This window comes from Macaca nemestrina, chromosome 3, assembly GCF_043159975.1.
Source record: "Macaca nemestrina isolate mMacNem1 chromosome 3, mMacNem.hap1, whole genome shotgun sequence".
NCBI lineage: Eukaryota > Metazoa > Chordata > Mammalia > Primates > Cercopithecidae > Macaca > Macaca nemestrina.
The window spans coordinates 182,421,345-182,441,342 of record NC_092127.1 but is presented as its reverse complement, the minus strand read 5'-3'; the positions used below and the strand labels follow the sequence as shown (position 1 = coordinate 182,441,342).

General features: G+C 40.3%; 2 long non-coding RNA genes across 7 annotated transcripts in view; one reads left to right on the top strand and one right to left on the bottom strand.

Annotated features, from left to right (window-relative positions):
* LOC105487914 (uncharacterized) overlaps nt 1-19,998 on the bottom strand; it is a 276,851-nt gene that overhangs the window by 39,701 nt on the left and 217,152 nt on the right. The gene's annotated exons all lie outside the window — the stretch shown is intronic.
* On the top strand, nt 5,241-10,964 carry LOC105487913 (uncharacterized). 3 transcript variants are annotated; one of them, XR_011621450.1, is made up of 4 exons: nt 5,241-5,343; nt 8,981-9,106; nt 9,427-9,676; nt 9,824-10,010. It is a non-coding gene; the product is annotated as an uncharacterized lncRNA (long non-coding RNA). The 3 variants fall into 3 exon arrangements; XR_011621452.1 differs by lacking the exon at nt 5,241-5,343 and adding an exon at nt 10,632-10,964 and having other exon boundaries at nt 8,951-9,106; nt 9,824-9,951; XR_011621451.1 differs by lacking the exon at nt 5,241-5,343 and having other exon boundaries at nt 8,953-9,106; nt 9,438-9,676.

Genomic DNA, 19,998 nt, shown 5'->3' with positions numbered 1-19,998 from the left:
CAGAAGCTCCTGAGAGACAGCAGCTGTTCAGAGTCATCACTGTTGAGCTAAGATGCCTGGGCTCTCATTGACCACTGGGTATGGGCTACCTCAGAAAAAACATGACCTTGGGCAAGGCGACTCCCCACAGCTGAGACCATCAGGAGATGACAACTCCCTTCACATACAAACTTCAGGGGACACAATTCAGCTCCTAACAGAGAGGATGTGATGAAGACAAGGGGGTCCTTCCATTTCATCAGAGATCTTTATCCCTGTGGGTTTAGTTCCAGGCTTTTTGATGTTCCTTCATCAGCTTCAAGAAAGTTGTACCCCACCTTCAGTAGCCTCGCGGTCACCAACCTGACCGGGGTGACCCAAGTAGGAAGTGTTGGAAACTTGGGGCCTGGAGCCCAGACAGGAAACAGCTTTCCTCAGAACTATGTTCCATTACAGTGTCCTTCTTCATACTAATGATATGGATTGTATTAAGGAATCATTGTACAATATATCTCTCTTTGAGGGAACTGTAATTAAATTGTTCTCGATATTCATGTATCTTGTATATGTCAGGGTTATGAGCTGGGTTCAAATTAAACATATATAGCTTCAAATCTCAATTTTTGTAATTCTAAGTGGACAGCTGTCAAGTTCCCTCAGTTTCCTCATTTTCACTATAGTTACAATTATATATAAAATACATATGTGAATATATGATATATATTTCATAAATATTGTATTAAAATATATTTTTACAAATTTTCTAATATAGCAGGTGATATATAAATATAGTTATAGTTTCTTCATTGTGTTTATTACATATAAAATAAGGTTATGCATTTAGAAGCTACATAAATGACAATTGTTATTTGGTAAATGTGCTGAATATGTCCACGTGCTCTACAACAGGGATATAGAAATAAATGTTCATTTCCTATCCTAAGGATATTCATAATATACAAGGGAAGTAGCCAGAACATTGTGAAGAGTGGAATAAGAGAGCTAAAAACAAGCCTTCAGGAGAACACAAATGGTGCACATTCACACTGACTAGGATGGCTCCCTGAAACAGAGCACCTTTTTGCTGAACGGAGAGACAGAAGATATTGAAGAACTTTACAAGCACAGGAGACAGCATATGCAACTCCACAGAGGCAGAGGGATCTGGCCTTTGCAGGGAATCAAAATAGGCCATTATGCCAGAGAGATAAAGTATGGTGAAAGAGGAAACCCAGGGTGGGAGGCACAGGGAGCAGGTTCTAAATTTCTGCAGTGGGCTGGGTCTGCCTTCAAAGGGAGTGATTCATGTGGGAAACTAGGTCAGAGCTGCTTCTGGTGAAGGCCAGGATTAATGGCAATCTACGTGTTACTATCCTCATGGAAAAAAAGAATAACAGGACTAATAATAATAGTCCTCCTGCAGGTATGCTGTATGTTTCCAACTTAGTCGCTCATTTAATTACCTGCAGAAGACACAAGCACCAACATGATTTCTGCCTCCACCTATTTTTGTGATTCATCATGGGAATTCTGAGTAACAGGTCCTTGTCATTCTGAAACCTTACCTAAAGTTAGGCATTAAGGGAGACACGGTGGAGATGGCTGGTGCCACCAATACTCTTTGATAGCTATATCTTCTCCCCTTTTGGTTTCATTTTACCTGTTCTTCTTTATTTATTTTTTTATTTTTTTACCCTTCCTTCCAATCAAACTTTGATCCTCCTAAAAAGTCTTTGATGAGTCCTTTCAATGTGATTTGACACTAATGAAGGTTTCCCACTGCAAATGATAAACTGAAAATCAGAATCAACATTTATTAAGCACCTCCTGTGTGTACTGTTTTCACAGCTGCTCTATCATTCCCATTTTATAGATTAGGAAAAGGAACATCAAAAATATCAAGTACTTTGTTTATCAATATTCATGTTCTCCTTTTCCTTCCTCCATTTCCTAGGCCACCCACATGGGGGTCACATGGTGAGGGCTCATCAATGGCATGTAAGTAGCGGTGACTGTCACCTCCAGCCCAAGGTGGTTAAAAGTGGGTGAGCCTTCTCTACACTCTTGCTTTTCCTTAATCACTTGGCTGAACTCGGGGGATCCAGTGCAAGACTCTGGGACTCTTGGAGAAGGCAAAGTCTATGTTGGAAGAACACTGATTTCCAAATGACTGTGGAAAAGTAAAGCACCCTCAACCTCATTTCACCTCCTCAACATACCACTGACCTACATTGGACTAGGACATGAGCCAGCAATGAAACTTTATTGTTTTATGCCACTATTAATATATATCTAGGGCAATATTTGTTCCAGTCAACTAATATTTTTGGAATGCTTTCTATAAAACAGTATCATCAGTGCAATTCAGAGTATTATATGATAAATTCCAAGTGAGTGGCACACACAGACAAGGCATAGGTGATCAGAGTTTGGAGGGAGCATGAGTTTTGAAGGCTAGGCAGAACTTACATGGTGCCCTCAACCACACACAAGGCAAAGGCTTCTGTAATGGCCAAGATTCTGCCTCTGGAGGCAGGGATACGAGGTTTAATTCTAGATTTGCTCTTTACCAACTGAATGACTTTGTGGACCCCAAGCCTCAGTTCCCCCATCTGTAAAACAGAGCAAAAAATACCTATCTTCCAATGTTATTGGTTATTATAAAGATTAAATTCGGCCAGGCATGGTGGCTCACACCTGTAATCCCAGCACTTTGGGAGGCCGAGATTTGTGGATCACGAGGTCAGGAGATCGAGACCATCCTGGCTAAGACGGTGAAACCCCGTCTCTACTAAAAATACAAAAAAACTAGCCGGGTGCGGTGGCGGGCGCCTGTAGTCCCAGCTACTTGAGAGGCTGAGGCAGGAGAATTGTGGGAACCCGGGAGGCAGAGCTTGCAGTGAGCCAAGATTGTGCCACCACACTCCAGCCTGGGCGATTGAGCAAGACTCGGTCTCAAAAAAAAAAAAAAAAAAAAAAAAAAAAAAAAAAAAAAAAGATTAAATTCAGGGAGTGGGGGGTGAGGGGAGGGAGAGCATTAGGACAAATAGCTAATGCATGTGGGGCTTAAAACCTAGATGACGGGTTGATAGGTGCAGCCAACACCATGGTGGACATACACCTATGTAACAAACCTGCACTTTCTGCACTTGTATCCTAGAAATTAAAGTACAATTTTAAAAAAAATTAAATGAAATAATGTGTATTAAGTAAATATAATGGGACATTCTTGATAAATAATAATTATTATCACTATTATCAGTGTTACAAATATAAGGAGAAGTTCAGTTTCTCACTGGCTTAGACCCAAATAAATCAAGTACCCATCTTGACCATAAGTATTTTCATCTATTGGTATTGGATAGTCATATGACTACAGCTACCTCATTTTATGTTTTTATTTTCTCTAAGAATAATCAAAAGCTGAATCTAAAGTTTATCACATAAAAAATTTTACCTACTTTGGACCTCAACTAATTCTGTCTTCTTACCTTGGATTTACAGTCTATTTCATTACAAAAAACAAACAAACAAACAAACAGTCATTTGGTGAGTGGGCCTGGTCCAGACTGCAGCTGTTTCTTCTCGGTGTGTACATTGTTATGCAGAGTGAGTGATTTTACTCTGTCACTTTAATTCATAAGATACTAGAGCGGACAGGGGCTTTGGAGGACATTAGATCCAACCTACCATTTTACATCTACAGAGGAGGAACCTGAGGCCCAAATGTTAGTGCATCACAGATGTCCACGAGTATGTTTTCTTTCTTTCTCTCCCAGACTTTAAGGGTTCTAGCAGCTTCACTAAATGGCCCCAGTCTCACCCACAAGGCTTGATAGAACCTCTGTTAATCAAATCGCATGAGAAATGAGGTGCTATAGCCAAATTCTCCAGATCCAGTAAATTAACAGAGAACATATTCTTTATATATATTTTCCCCCGATATACAGTAGTTCCCTTTTCCTGCCTTGTTAGGACAGTCTTGTGAACAAACCCAAGTGTGTCTTTAGTTAGCAGTGAAAGGAACCTAGGGATCACTTAGTCCATCTTGTTCATTTTTCAGATGTAAACAAAAAGATTTTATAATTGTCATACAATGTAATCTTTACAATGATCTTTCAAAAATTTTATTTCCTCCATCATATAGATGAGAGAACGAAAACTCCTAACTATTGAACGACCTCCTCTGGATCACAGAACTCATAATACAGACAGTGGCACAGGCACCAGGCCCACTTACCTGTCTCTCTGGGCTCACAGATTCCATTTCCCAGTTGGGTCTGGCCGTATAACTGAGTTCTCACCAGTGGAGTGTAAGCAGAAGGCAACTATGCCAGTTCCCACACATGTTCCTCCATGCTCACTCCCTTTCCAGCTGGCTAGAATGGAGATGAACCCCAGGGTGAACCTGGAAGCCATGAATAAAGATTCTGCAAGGACCAGATAAATAGAGCCTGAGTTCTTGAATCACTGCCAGAGGAGGAATGCCACCTCCTGGTCAATACTACTTGTTGTGGACTGTCTGTAATGAGAAATAAACTTCTCTTGTATTTGGTCCCTTGTAAACTTGGGGATTTGTGTGCTGAAGCAGCAAGTATGTCCTTAATGCATAGCTTGCTAACGGCAGAACTGCAGATACTTACTATGGGCAAGGCATTATGTTTGTGATAAAAGATAGGAATATGACTTCCAATAGTTTGGGTCCTTAAGAAGCATTAAGCACAGCTGGGTTCTGAGATATGGACAGAAACAGCATAATATGAAATAGAAATAGAAAAAGAAAGGTCTAAAGAAAGATAAATAGGAAAGAACCTAGGAATCCAGAGAAGAAATAAGTTGTGCTGTTATATAAACAGGAGTGATTTTTGGGAGGAGGATGGGAGTTTTGGACTGGGAGGATGGGTAGCATGCACAATCAGAACTCCTAGGAAACAAGAAAAAGCCTGGCACAGTGAGCTGTTTATTGGGATGGAAATGGGATACACAAACAAATGGAAGGGTAGGATAAAGCTCCATCACGAAAGATGCTAATGCCAAGTTAATAACTTTGAGTACTGTTTACAAGTTTGGATAAAGCTCCATTACGAAAGATGCTAATGCCAAGTTAATAACTTTGAGTACTGTTTACAAGTTTGGCTAATGCTTGTCACCAACGCCTGCCGGCTGAGAAATCTTGAAAATGAATGGCATGCCATGCCCTCAGAGTGTGACGACAAGCGCTGGATCTCAGAACACAGGGAGTTTTCATTTCTGAGAGCTGACTCCCTAGTCTGCGGTAGATAGAGAGCAGAGGTGGGGCTGGGAGTATGGAGAAACAGCATTCAGAATCGGCCCACACTGTCAAGTTTCCAGGCGTTGAACAAGGTTGGTAGGAAAATTATTTGATTAGCTGTTCAATCCTGTTCCATTTCTGCCTTGCTCGGGAGACGTATGTTGAGGGACTCTTTTTTTTCCAGAAGTACATATGGAAATGGCAAGGTTGGTGTTTGATGGTGTGACAGAGAAAGCCACACTGGGGAAATGGTGTGCTTTGAAATCAGGTCACTTAGAAAAAAATATATATATATATCCAGAAACGTCAAAGCTTAAATGAAGCTATCAATTTAGGGACTTTTCACAGCCTTACTTACTGGGTTCTCTTTCTAACTTAAAAACCAGGAAAGGCACTTTCTGAGTCTCTATCTCTGTAAAGTTTGTTTGAGTCTCTTTTATTATTTTTACAGTGCACACATTGATCTCAAGTTTTAAGTATCCTTTTTATCACTGTAGCTAGAAGCAAAAAAGCCACCCAGCTGTTCAGTCTGTTAGTGCCAAATGTGGCCTCTTCTGAACACTATAATTCTCATACTACAAGATATCCCAAATGTACAGAAAGGTCAAGCAGAAAGAGATGATGACAACTCTGAATTCTCATGTCGTTTTAAAGATAAATCAGTTTGGTATGAGACCCTTCTTGGTAAGAGAAAATATTTATCATTCTACCCCAATTCATGTTAAAGTTCCCTACAGGGATTTCAATCCAATGTGCCTATTGTTTTAAGGAATAGTCACTGACACTACAACACTACATCATGTTTCTGTAGAGGGAAAGAGAAAGGAAAAAAAAATAAAGCCAGTATTTATTTATCACATCCTACCTATCATTTGCTTATGTTATTATTTAGTTATCAAAACAACCATATGATATAGGAATCCCTTTTCCCAACCTTTACAGAATAGATATCAAAGTTCAGTTAACTTAAGGAATTTATTCAAGGTCATATAACAGTAAAGGATAGAGATATAAACAAGTTTATCCTGGCTTGAGAATTCATGTCAATAAGTTGCTTATAACCAAATATGCAATTGAATAGTAGAGATTTCATGAAAAGGCATCAGACAATAAAATAGGCCATATATATGCAAGTCTAAATAACACGGTATTAATCTCACTCATAAATACTGAATGAAAAGAATGTAATCAGTTGAAATTATCTCAAGAATGTATCTGGAAAAAGGTGAGATTTTAGGAGATTAGAAACTGCTCATTTTGGACACTATTAATTTGTAAACATCATTACAATATGAGTATACAGAATGTTATAATATTCTGCTGTGAAATCTACTATCATGCTGTTTTCTTATTGCACTTATTTCAAAAGGTCCTCTTTATAACTCATTGCTTTTAGGTCCTAATAATTCTAATTCAACATGATTCTTGACAGATTCATGAAATCATTCATACATACACAAATTTACCAAACCTTATGATATCCCCCTGGTTTGAAGATTGAGAGGTTCATGCTTTGCTCACAAGAGATTTTGTTGTCAAAATCTCTATACAAGGAGTTCAAAATTCATCACGTCAATACTCCTAGGTCTAGGACTGAGAAGAAGAAAGAGGGGCCAATATAGTCTCACAGTGAGAAGAAAACAAATAAATATACAGTCATAAAATAATGTAGCAAGTGCTATGCAGCAGGAAGTCCAGAGGTAGGCAGCCCTTGGAACCATTTTTCCTCCTAGGCCTCTGAGCCTGTGATGGGAAGGGCTGCCTTGAAGATCTCTGATATGCTCCAGAGATATTTTTTCCATTGTCTTGGTAATTCACATTTGGCTCCTCGTTATTATGCAAATTTCTGCAGCAGGCTTGAATTTCTCCTTAGAAAATGGGTTTGTCTTTTATATCGCATCATCAGGCTGCAAATTTTCCAAACTTTTATGCTTTACTTCCCTTTTAAACATAAGTTCCAATTTCAGATCACCTCTCTCAAGTTCAAAGTCCCACAGATACCAAGGGCATGGACAAAGTGCCACCAGTCTCTTTGCTAAAGAATAGCAAGAATGGGCCGGGCGCGGTGGCTCAAGCCTGTAATCCCAGCACTTTGGGAGGCCAAGACGGGCGGATCACGAGGTCAGGAGATCGAGACCATCCTGGCTAACACGGTGAAACCCCGTCTCTACTAAAAAATACAAAAAACTAGCCGGGTGAGGTGGCGGGCGCCTGTACTCCCAGCTACTCGGGAGGCTGAGGCAGGAGAATGGCGTGAACCCGGGAGGCGGAGCTTGCAGTGAGCTGAGATCCGGCCACTGCACTCCAGCCTGGGCGACAGAGCGAGACTCCATCTCAAAAAAAAAAAAAAAAAGAATAGCAAGAATGACCTTGGCTCCAGTTCCCAAGAAGTTCCTCATCTTCATCTGAGACCACCTCAGCCTGGACTTCATTGTCAGCACCACTATGAGAATTTTAATCAAAACCATTCAACAAGTCTCTAGGAAGTTCCAAACTTTCCCACATCTTCAGTCTTCTTCTGAGCCCTGCAAACTGTTTCAACCTCTATCCATTACCCAGTTCCAAAGTCACTTCCACATTTTCAAGTTATCTTTATAGCAGTGCCCCTCTCCCAGTATCAATTTACTGTATCAGTCTGTTTTCATACTGCTGTAAAGAAATACCCAAGACTGGGTTATTTATAAAGGAAAGAGGTTTAATTGACTCACAGTTCCACATGGCTGAGGAGGCCTCAGGAAACTTACAATCACGTTGGAAAGGAAAGCAGGCACCTTCTTCACAGGGTGGCAGAAGAGAGAGAAGAGAAAGGGTGAAGGGGGAAGAGCCCCTTATAAAAGCATCAGATCTCATGAGAACTCACTCACTTTCATGAGAACAGCATGAGGGAAACCACCCCTATGATCCAATCACCTCCCACGAGGTCCCCCCCTCAACACCTGGGGATCACAATTCAAGATGAGATTTGGGTGGAGACACAAAGCCTAACCATATCATTAGGTGTACAGGCTAGGTAAGGTATCGCAGGTCAAGGCAAAGTGTATTTCAAGGCTCAGAAAAGTGAGAGAATGTGTGGGGTTTTGTCCAATTTACTAGAGAGTGAATAGGTAAATAGAGGGCAGACCACTGAGGGTGAGGTTTGAACACCATAGGGTCCACCAGACATGTTGGAACTCCCCTTCTTTTCTCTAGGTTTTGCAGAATGGCACCCAGGCTGTTATAATACATACTTAAACTTTGCTTTCTCTTTAAAAGTACTTTCTATTCATCACTGTTTGGGCTCCTTCTGACAGAGGTCATTACCAGAGATTCAGACCTTTATTTACTCAATTCCCTATTGTGGTTCTGCAAGGGAGGCTTTCTCGTTCCTCTCCAAAAACAGACATGCCTGTGAAGGTGGGTTACACTTCCGTTCTCTTAAGTCTGTCATAATAAAGACATTTCATCAAGTGCTAAAAGAAAGCCAGAATTTAGAATGTACTTTGTGACTTTTGAGGGTTATGAGATGCTGAATGTGAGACACTGTAGCCAGTTGCTTAGGGAAATTGAAAACAAATTCTTCTCTAGAGAAATTAGAAAACCAGGTCAATGCCTCATTGCATAGTCCTGCTGGAAGACAAGAATTAAGGCTGAATACATTGTCAAGGTCATTTCAGATCCTATTATTCTGCTTCCCTGGTGATAATGATAATAAAAATAGCACTTTTTATTTGTGACTCACATAATTTTCAGAACTCTTTCACCTATGATCTCCTCTGAACAGCTGATGAGGAATTCATGCCATCAACCTGGAGGACAACTTGGAGGACCAAGTGCTCCCAACCAGACCTCAAGGTTAAAAAGAATTTCAGATGGGAGGTATAAGATATTGACTAACTTACGATATATCCTTTTGTCTTTTATACCAAAGATTATTTCATAGATGTTAGCTGGCCTCCGTATTTCTAAACGTAAAATTTAGGAATATTCCCAGAACATCCTACTCTTCCTGTATAGTCCTTTATAATTATTTGTTTTTAAAAAAGCCATCTAAATTTTCAGTTCATTTATGCCTTGGAGAAAGGAGTTTTATAATTACTGTTTTCCCTAATATTGTTTTAATTTTTGTTTCACCTATACAAAGTTTTCTAAATGTAAGCAGTACTCCATAGTTAATTGTGACATCACTATTAACAAAGATGTGTTTCAGAAACATACCCAACTGAGAGAAACATAGTAATCAGAGACAGAAATGATCTGAAAGACTTGGAGGAACTCTGCGGAAAACAATGAATACAACGAAGAACTGGAAAGCATAAAATATGTGTGAGCTACAGGGTAGAGAGAAAAGAGGTCAAGACTTAGACAAAGTCATCTTTGCCCAAACTGTATTCTGTGGAACCCATTCTGCTACATGTTCTCAGAAGAAGTGTAGGGTCTTATGATCAGGTAAGTTGAATGTATCCCCTTTGATGGTAGGCATGTTAGCATAACCAAGCCTCTGAGAAGTCTGTAATAAAGAAAGTTGCAAAACTTTATTTAATCCAGAGACCTTCAAACATTTTGACAGCAGATACTTTTTTTCCCCTCATATAGCTTTGGATCAGGGTTCCATGAAATACACTTTGAGAAATGCTGCTTTGAAGTTAGGGAAAGTGAGAGAGAGGCCGGCCTAAATTTTTGAAGAAAAGGAGACCTACCAGCAGTGCTATCAAATATAAAAGGTTATTTTGCAATTTCTTTCTCAGAAATCTTTCAAAAATAAAACAACAAGCATGGTGAAGTGTTTGGAGAGAGATGTATTTCTGTCTTCAACTTACTTTGAAATGTATCAAAAACAGCTGAATTAATTAATTGACAGAGGGATGGATACATACATGATCAAACAAGTATAATAAAATGATAATTATAGAATCTAGGTGATAGGTACATTGAGAATTTACTGTACATTTTTTATAATTTTTCTGAATATTTGAATGAATTTCAGGTAACATGTTGAAAAAGAATAGAATATACATCCAACCAACACTTGCATGAAGTATGGCTTAGAAGGAGGTAGAAAGACTAGTTGGATTTTCAGCTTGTCATGATAGTTTCTATCAGTTGACCATGGGCTAAGTATTAAGCTGGATATATCACGTTCATATGTTATCTAATTTATTATTCAAACCAATACCAACCGAAGTTTGGGCATCAACACTTTAATAATGAGACAAATGAGATTCAGTGAGGCTAAGTATCATGACAAAATCTGCCCTTGTTGAACCATGTGTTAATGCTATGTGTAGAAGGTGCCAAAATGAGCATTTCCTTCCTCTCATCCCATTCCCCATATAAGAAATTCTGGCAATGCCCACGGGAAATTTTTCCCTTCCTCCAACCTCCTCTCCTTCTTACTTTTCAGCCTTCTTTTGTAGTTTGGTGGGACTAAGCAGTTGTGGTGAGAAGCAGAAAAGTAGATGTGAGTTATCTCATCCAGAAAGAGCCAATACTTATTGACCAATGAGGAGGAATGGGAATGAAAGGAAAGAAGGAAAGGAAGCAAAGAGAAGAAGCTGTGGTGGAAACGTGTGAATATGGTAGAGAAGGAGATGGAAATGAGGAAGAAAGAAAAGGCTTCAAAACAGGCTGGGGACCCAGTTGAGTGCAGGGGGAATAGACGAAAATAACTTTTTAAATGCTGCAGTGGCATATATTAATAAATTACATATTTACTATTCTTTGAGGGATACAGTATTGAAGTTACTTTTATTTCTTTGCAAGAACAATATTTCTTTGAATGTGATATTTCTGTGCACTATATTTTTAAAAATATGCATAGAAGGCCGGGCCTGGTGGCTCATGCCTGTAATCCCAGCACTTTGAGAAGCCGAGGTGGGTGGATTACCTAAGGTCAGGAGTTCAAGACCAGCCTGGCCGACATGAGGAAACCCCGTCTCTACTAAAAAATACAAAAATTAGCCAGGAGTGGTGGCAGGTGCCTGTAATCCCAGCTACTCAGGAGGCTGAGACAGGAGAATTGCTTGAACCTGGGAGGCAGAGGTTGCAGTGAACCGAGATCACGCCATTGCACTCCAGCCTGGATGACAAAAGAGAAACTCCATCTCAAAAAAAAAGCATAGGAAACAGATTGCTGTTTCCGCATAAACCTCGGCAGGAAGCATATCTCACATTGATCCACTTCACTGGGGTCATCAACTTTCTTGGATGCCAATGGGTTGAATGTTGGGAAAGACACGCAGTGGTATGGAACAGACATCCTCCTTCTCTTCTTGGTAATGTGTGAACTTAGGTAAGTTACTGAGCTGCTCTGACTGTCAGCACCATTATGCCAATCAAATGGTCTTGACTGCGGAGATCTTTGACTACATAATTATGGGGATTCTAGAATGGACATCAATGGGCAACCCACTGAAATGCTTCTTGAAATGTGATGAAAAATCTCTAGGTCAGGAGAAGAGAGGCCTGACATAAGCCATTAAGCAAGAAGATTAGGTATGGGTTTAGTTTCGTCTGCTTCAGCTTTGCAGCCCCACAAAATGAGTCGGTCTTTAGCCCAGCTAATGAAAGTCTTTAATTTCAGATCTTTACACTAAGCCAGGAATTTAGGACTGTGTACTTAGTATTTTCTTTCTCTATTCACTTCCATTAGGAGCCACCACCCATTCATACATCTTAGAATTTCTTATACCAGGTTCTACGGCAAGGGACCATGTGGTCCCCATACCTCATCTTCACTGGGGGTTTTATTACAGTTGACGATGCGTGATAATTGGATTAATTGTTTTGCCAGTCTCTGTCTTAGGTTGCCAGAGTCCCATTCCTCGGCAAGAACTGGATTTTCGCTATTCATAGCCCTAAGTAAACCAGACAACCAACGCCAATTTTTCCAGTATCCTGAGGGTCTGCTGCTATAACCACACCACTTCTGGTATTGACAAATCCGGGTTTTTCAGTCAAGAAGATGATTCTGAGGAATCTACATAGGAAACAAATTGACCAGAAGCATATCGGATAAGATAGGGTTTCTAGAGAAGATAGAGAACCAGACTCAGGAGTTACATAACTAAGAAAAATGTAAGCCACAGAACTGGTTCCAGGCTGCCACTTCCTCTGGGTGGACACAAAGCTGGACTCGGGATGCTGCTACCAGAAACCCTTCTGTGTCACCTCTGTGAGCAGGTGTTACTTTCTGTCTCTACCTATAGCCAGATAAGAGTCAGTATCGTCCCTGCCTTGAGGGACCACTAGTTTCTCATCCAAAGTCAAGGGACAGTTCTGAATGAAGGAGCCTAGGTCATTTGCTGTCCTAGGGTGCCTCACCCAGAAGCAGGCTCTGAGATAAGTGTTAGTATAGAAGTGACTTATTTTAAAAGGGCTTAATAATGTATGATATGAAAAAATACAATATACATTATAACAAATAACATAGTCTAGCCCAGATTTAATTTGTATATTTGGGAATCAGTGCAGTAGAGCAGAAAGCTTTACTACAGTGAGAGCATCTTGGGCCTAGATGTGGACATTAACCAGCAGCACACTTTTATTTAAGTAAGAGTGCCAGAAAAACAAAACAAAACATAACTTTCAATTAATTTTATATTCCAGATATTTTAACAGCAAAATAGTGTTCGTATTTTTAAGTTTTTAGCTTTTAGTTTATTGCATGGGACCTGCATATACTGAAAGTTATCCATCATTTTTTAAAACTGTGCAGGATACTTAAAGCTATCAACCCTCAAATTTAACTGCGCTTTCCTTAATTTATTTGCTAAAGTTGGCAACCCTTTATTTATGTCACTTAACTTCTCTGATCCTTAATTTCCTCAGCTGTGAAATGGTCTGATAGCACATTAGTCCACAGGAGACACTCAGGCAGTAGTTGTGACTTTTACTTTTCTAACAGTTTACTCCTAATGCATATGGGGCAAGATCACATCTTGAAAGCACAGAGTTAAGGTGCTTTATATTTCCTTCACTTTCTGAAACATGAGCCAGATCAATTGTTCCTTGATCAGATAGAAACCTGTAAGGCATGGATGGGTTGTCATTTAATGCATTGTCTGTGTTCCAGCTGGCTACCTCCCCAGCTGGCCAGCGCACATTATTCCCTGGGTTCAACTTTGCTCCCGGCTTGCAGGAGGCAGCTAATATCCAAGTCGGGCTGCTTGGCTGGTGCATTCTTCCCAATGACTTCCCCTCCCCTTGCCTCTTCTATCTATGACATCAAAAAAAAAAAAAAAATCACAGCCTCTTCTTTACCAAGCAGCTGCTTCCCCTAGGACTTACTATCTCTCAGGCTAGAGTTCCTATTGGGAAACCCATAAAAAGAGATGTTTAGACACATGGGGTATTATAGTAATCACAGAACTCTGAATATTTAAGTTGGAAGAATAATTTATTAGGCTTATTACTTTTCAAAATATGTCTGTTATAGCATTTCCAGGGATTTGGGAAACAAAGAGGAAGGCAATATCATGTGCTTGGTCTTTGATCTTCAAATGAAACCCACTTCCTTGCAGTGGAGTCTGTGAAATGCTTTCCACAGATTTTCACTTGGTCTTCATGGTAACTGGGAGGAGAGTCCCCTATAGCATTTTCTGCTACGTTCTCTCTCATCTTGGTCTTTTCTGCAAGACTACCTAATGATAAGGGTGAGAGCCTGGGCTTTTCGTAAAAATATGACTCAGAATCTCCTAAGGAAATTAAGTTCACAGCTACTAGAAGAGGTCCTGCATAGGAGCTATTCACTTTCTGTGGGTGTTGACCCCTAAATTCTTTTTGTGTTTATTCATGCAACAATTACTTGTTGAGCTATGTCTTAGTTTGGAGTATCCAGCATCAGATGCAGAGATCAGAGTGTGTATGAAAATGATCAATCAGAGCTCCCATGGAGGGATGCATGGTCTATTCCTGACCCAGCTTCTGCCCTTCCAGACCCACTTCCACATCAATGGTGAGGACAGGCTGCTTGTGGGCCAGCAGTTGATGACAGTGGGCACCCATATAGGCCCTTTCCTATGGGACACGGGATTCCTCAAGTGAGTGACTTAGGCTCAAGGAGTCTCATCAGCCTGGTCAGAACTTTCTTAGGACTGCACTGCAATCCATGACTCTTCCAGCCCAATCCTCCTTCCTTTCTACCTCCTCGCAAAGGCCAGATCAGCATCACAGTCTGAAGACTCCCTGCCTACCCCTCACCCTCCTGTTTACCCAACACACATATTTCCCCCAATGGGTTCCTTACACATTTGATGTTCTTTTGGCATTTCTTCTCAGAAGACCCAAACTAATACAAGATGCCATCCCAAAAGCACAGTGAGGGAGTGGGGAAGAGAGGCAGGGAAGAAGAGAGAGCTGACAGAGAGTGTTGACAAGGCTACCTCTGTGGGGAATTTGAGGTTCAGACTTCCCCAGAACCTTCTGAGAAACTGAATGGAACTCATTTCAGAATTCTATCCCTAAGCAGGAAGAAACCCGGAGTATTTATTCACAACTCCTGTCCCTCCATGAGTGAGGCACTCCCGGGCATTAACTGTCTTGCACTCCCTGGCTTGCTACATCACCTTGTCAGGGGTGACCCTAGCAATGGGCCAGGAAGTCTGACTCCAGAGCCTAAATTCTTAATCACTAATCCATGCCCCTCAAATTTATTACATTTGAAAGCTTGAATTTAAAACTAACATAGTATCTATCAGCTACTTTTTTTTTGTCCCCAATTAAGGACAATTTGGCAATAAGCATCTTTCTTACTAAAATATTTTATACTAGTAGAGTTGTCAATCTATCCAGCTAGCTTATAGAAGACCATGGCCACTTACTAGCTGTGTGACTTTGGGTAGATGACTTAACCTCTCTGTGCCTTAATTCCTTTATGGATCAAAAGCAGATAACAGTCTGTCTTGCTGACTTTACAGGATTATTTTGAAAACTTTCAGAGTGCACGGTTATGAAAGAGCTTTGTAATAGACTGTTAAGTGCCATCCAAGTGGAATGGAGAATCCTTCTCAGATAAGCTTGAACTTTCTCCTTCTTCCCTGCTCTGCTCTACTTCGGAAACAAATGCATACACTGCTTACTCTGGCCTTCTCCCATCCCTGCCCCCACAGTGTTATAGGAGTTGTCCTCTGGTTCCTCTTCTAGTTCCAAAACTGGTTTCACAATCTCAACAGCACGAGATGTTTCATTCTATTCCAGTATAGCTTAGGTAATATAGATTAAGAATCTGTAATTCATCCTTCATTGATCAATGTTCTTGACTGTTTCATGCTTGCCTGAACACGGTCGATTCAGTTGTAAAGCCAGAGGCTTAAGGACAATGAATGGTTTCAGGCCTTTCTCATGTCAGTTAGGCAGCTTTTTCTTAATTCTGTCTTCCTAAGGAGGTTTCTAAAATCTTATTGGGTCATTTACTTCTTTGAGACTTTTATGAAAGCTAAGGTTTCTCTCCTTGGGAAAAATAAAAAATAAAAACATAAGCCTGTATACACAGAGACCCACAGCCCCCAAGCCCTCACCACTCCCCAACATACATATAAATTAAGTACAATTTTGTAGGTACCCACAGCCCTCTGAAAACTATAAATGAAGCTCCTTGGTAAAACATTTGCTCTCTGATATCAGCTAGATCTAGTTTTATATACTGGTTGTATGTAAAATAACTACCAATAATGCTGGCACACAGTAAGTATTCAATAAATAAGAGCCGCTTTTATCATTAATGTAACATTACCTTCTCCGGAAACATTACACAGTCCTGGGAAATGTTCAAGAAAAGGGCTGGGCAGTTTCAAACGGATGAGACCATTTTCTAAAGAGAAGAGGTTTGCTTTAAACATAGAAAGAGGCTAGTGTTGGTTCTCCCTCTGCTGGCCTGAGGTTAACACACATCCTTTGTTTTGATTGTGGTGAGCTTTGATGTATCCTGGGGAGAAGACAATGGGGCCAGAGGTGGGAAATGGGCAGCTGAGGAGGTCGTGGTTAGTTCTGAGCCATCTCGCATACTGGGAAAGCTAAGGACAGGAAAGCTGTCTAACCCTTTGTTTATTATGCCCCAAATAACTGTATTTGCTGAGCAAATGAGTATCTGCTATGAGGAGGCTTCATGACAATGAAACGAATGAGATCCAGCCCTACTCACAGACCCTGGCCTCATCATCAAGAAGTTTGCCTTCACTTCCAGACTTGGAGTTATAGTTGAAATATGGGGGCTCTGGATAATGGTTAAGAACAAGAGCTTTGGGCTCTGGACTCCAGCTCCGCCCTTATTAATGAAGGGAATGATTTACTGGAACTTGAGCTTCCTGAGTCCCAGTTTACTCACCTGTAAAATAGGCTTAAAAATAGTCCCCACCTTATGAGGATTAAATAGTACATCAGGTGCTTAGTGGAGAGTCTAGCAATAAAACAAACTTAATAAGTGGCAGATACTAACATTATTTTGATTCTAACATAGGAATAGTATTTTTAAGGCCTTTAGTACATTTAAAATTCACAATAATCCTTGCTTGTTGTATGAGGTCAAACCACTTGAACTTGCTAATATTCAGCCACTTGTGACCTTACAAAACCAGCAAATTTTCATATGGTTTAATGTAACAGAAGAATTGGAAAATTCATATTAAAAATAGAAATTATGCATAGTACTGCCATCCAGAGCTACACATTTGGATGTATCCTTCTGATATCTTGTCTATCTGTAAATAAGTCATGCCAATATGAAGTAGGAGTGCAATCCTGATCAGATCAGGTTTTCTAAAAATCCAGTCGGACTGCCAGGTGATCAAGGAGCGACAGTCAAAATGTCCCCCAGAGGATGCCAGGGTAATGGGCAGAACCTGTGGACAAGGGAAGGACATTGTTAACATCCACTGTGCTCAAGGGAGACCCTGGGTGCTCTGTCCAGTGTCTATACAACCCTTCCTGTAGCAGCAGCCAGCCCCTCTGGCTGTTAAGGGCAGACTGCTGCCTCAGCAGATACACTTGACCCTGGCAGCAAGGGATACAGCCTTGACAGGCGATTTCATCAGCTCCTTAGAAAGGAGATAAATTGTAGCTTTGACTTTATAATTTCCCAACCACTTTGGGTAATCAGGGTTTCTGCTAGAGCACAATTACTTATTAGAGTAAAACCGTGGTAGGGTTAAATCCACCATCTCTCTTTATTGTCCCAAGCTTTTTGCCAACATAAATAACTCCTAGCTATTTTTGGAATGGAGACGTAGCTATCAAGCTGTGCACAGCCTAGCAAGACTTCATGATGCATACGAAAGCTTTCTAAATGTCCTGCTGCTCCTGTTAAGAGGGTAGAGGAGGCTGGGCCCAGAAGGGCCTGCTCTTCTTGCCTTCTGGTCCTGGAGTTGTTGAAACTCTTATTGATGCAGACACAGATTATCAATTGTCCTGTCACTCCCCATGGAGACTCTTTTCCCACGACTCCAAGTTAATGAAATAGGGAATGTGCCCGGGCAAAGAACTATGGGCTAGGAGATGAGAGCCCACGATTTAATCTCAACTTTGCTACTCATCAGTTCTGTGACCAGGAGCAAGTTACCTATCCTCTCTGGCTTGTAGTTTCCTAAAAGAAAAACCCAGGGAACTGAGAGAGATGATCTCTAAGCTTTTTTCTATTATAGTTTTCAAGATCTCCGTATACCTAATGGAAATCTTTTCTCTCCTCTTTCAGTGAGTCTGTGAACTAGGAAGTAATGAGGATCTAAGAGTAAAAGGGTCGAAGAGAAAATTAGAAATTATGGGAGATTATTTTGTTTATCAAGAACACTAATGAGAGAAGGAAAAGGCCAGCCAGATGGCAATGCATATATCTGACAAAGGACATATTCCCAACATATATAAAGAACTCCTACATATCGATGAGCAAAAAGGCAGACAACACAACATAAAAGAGCAAAATAGTTTAACTAAAAAGGATACACAAATAGTAGATAAAATTGTAGAAAGATACTCATTAGTTATCAAAGAATACAAATTAAAACTACAAAGACATGCCCCTCCACATACGCCAGAATGGCTAATGATGAAACCAAGCACTAAGGAGGATGCAGAGCAACAGGTACCTGCTTATACCTTGGGTGGGATAAAAAAAAAAATGGTACAACCATTTTGGAAAATGGTGTAATGTTATCTATGAAAGCTGAATATATTTATAATTTATGATCCAGTAGTTTTATGTATTAGCTATATACTCAACAGAAATGCATATACTCATCTCTTAAAAGACTTGTACAAGAAAACAGAATTACTTATAAATAGCTAAAAACTGGAAACCACCCAAATTTCCATCAACAGAAGAACAAAGAGATAAAAGTGGTGTATTTGCGCAATGAATTCTAAACAGCAATGTAAGTAGACTACCACCGAACACAACTTGAATGAATTTCAAAATATAATTTTGAGCAGAATAAACCAGACATGAAAAGGGCGTATTACATAATTTCATTTAAAGGAGAAACTCACCTCTGCTATTACATGTTGGAGTAGTGGTTTTCTTAGGGGTAGGTAGTGACTGGAAGGGAACAGAAAGGAGCTTTTGAGATGCTAGCAATGCTCCGTTTCTTGAACCAGGTCTTAGTTACAGAGATGTACTTAGTTTGTAAAAATTCATTGAGCTGCATATTTATGATATATATAAATTTGGGAGCATATTTTGTATAATAATAAAAATGTTTTTACTTGAAAAAATAGAAAATATGAATTCTGTGATATTTTTGGTATTGTTTTCTTAACGCCCCCCCCCAGAGACTTTTTAAAACCATTCTAACGTCTGTTGATCTTTTTTTTTTTTTTTCCCAAGCTTGCTCTGTATCACATAACCCAGAATTTGATAATCAGCTATCTTTTTATGGTTGATTATTTCCTTTGCTAAAATCTCACCCTGTCAACTGCATTGTGAGTTCTAGAGCCTGGTAGCTATGCCCTTTACTACTGGACTTGGGAAAACAAAAAATGTAAAACCTTCCTATCTGTCCCTCTGGTTTCCATTATTTAGTGCACCCATATTCCCATGTGATATTACAGTCCTCAGTCCTGGCTTTTTCTATACTACTTGTGTCATGGATTTATAAACCTGTCAGTTTTTCCTACCTCTACACTTCCCATTTATAACATCTGCAGAATAACCTGCCTGTTTTCTCTTGATAACTCTAGCTTTATGGTTTACTTCTGTAAACACTTAGCAGCTGACCAAGCTGAATACTGTGATATGCTGCAGGGAGGTATAGGTAATAACAGAAAGTCCCTGACCCCAGGAGTACCTTGGATGGCCGGGAAAGACAGCCTCCTCAATGCAAAATGTCTCATCAATGCATTAAGTAGATAGAAACAAAGAGAACAATTACCCAACACAGTCATGGGTGGCTCAGAGAAGGCTCCCAGATGAAGGAGTCACCTTAGAACTGGGGCCTAAAGGACGAATAGGGCTGGGCAGAGTGGCTCATGCCTGTAATCCCAGCACTTTGGGAGCCAAGGCGAGTGGGTCACCAGAGGTCAGGAGTTCAAGACCAGCCTGGCCAACATGGTGAAACCCCATCTGCAATAAAAATACAAAAATTAGCTTGGTGTTGTGGTGAATGCCTGTAATCCCAGCTACTTGGGGGGCTAAGGCAGGAGAATCACTTTAACCCAGGAGGTGGAGGTTGCAGTGAGCCGAGATCACACCATTGCACTCCAGCTTGGGCAACAAGAGCAAAACTCCATATTTAAAAAAAAAAAAAAAAAAAAAAGAATTTGACCAAGTGAAGAGAGTGGAAAAT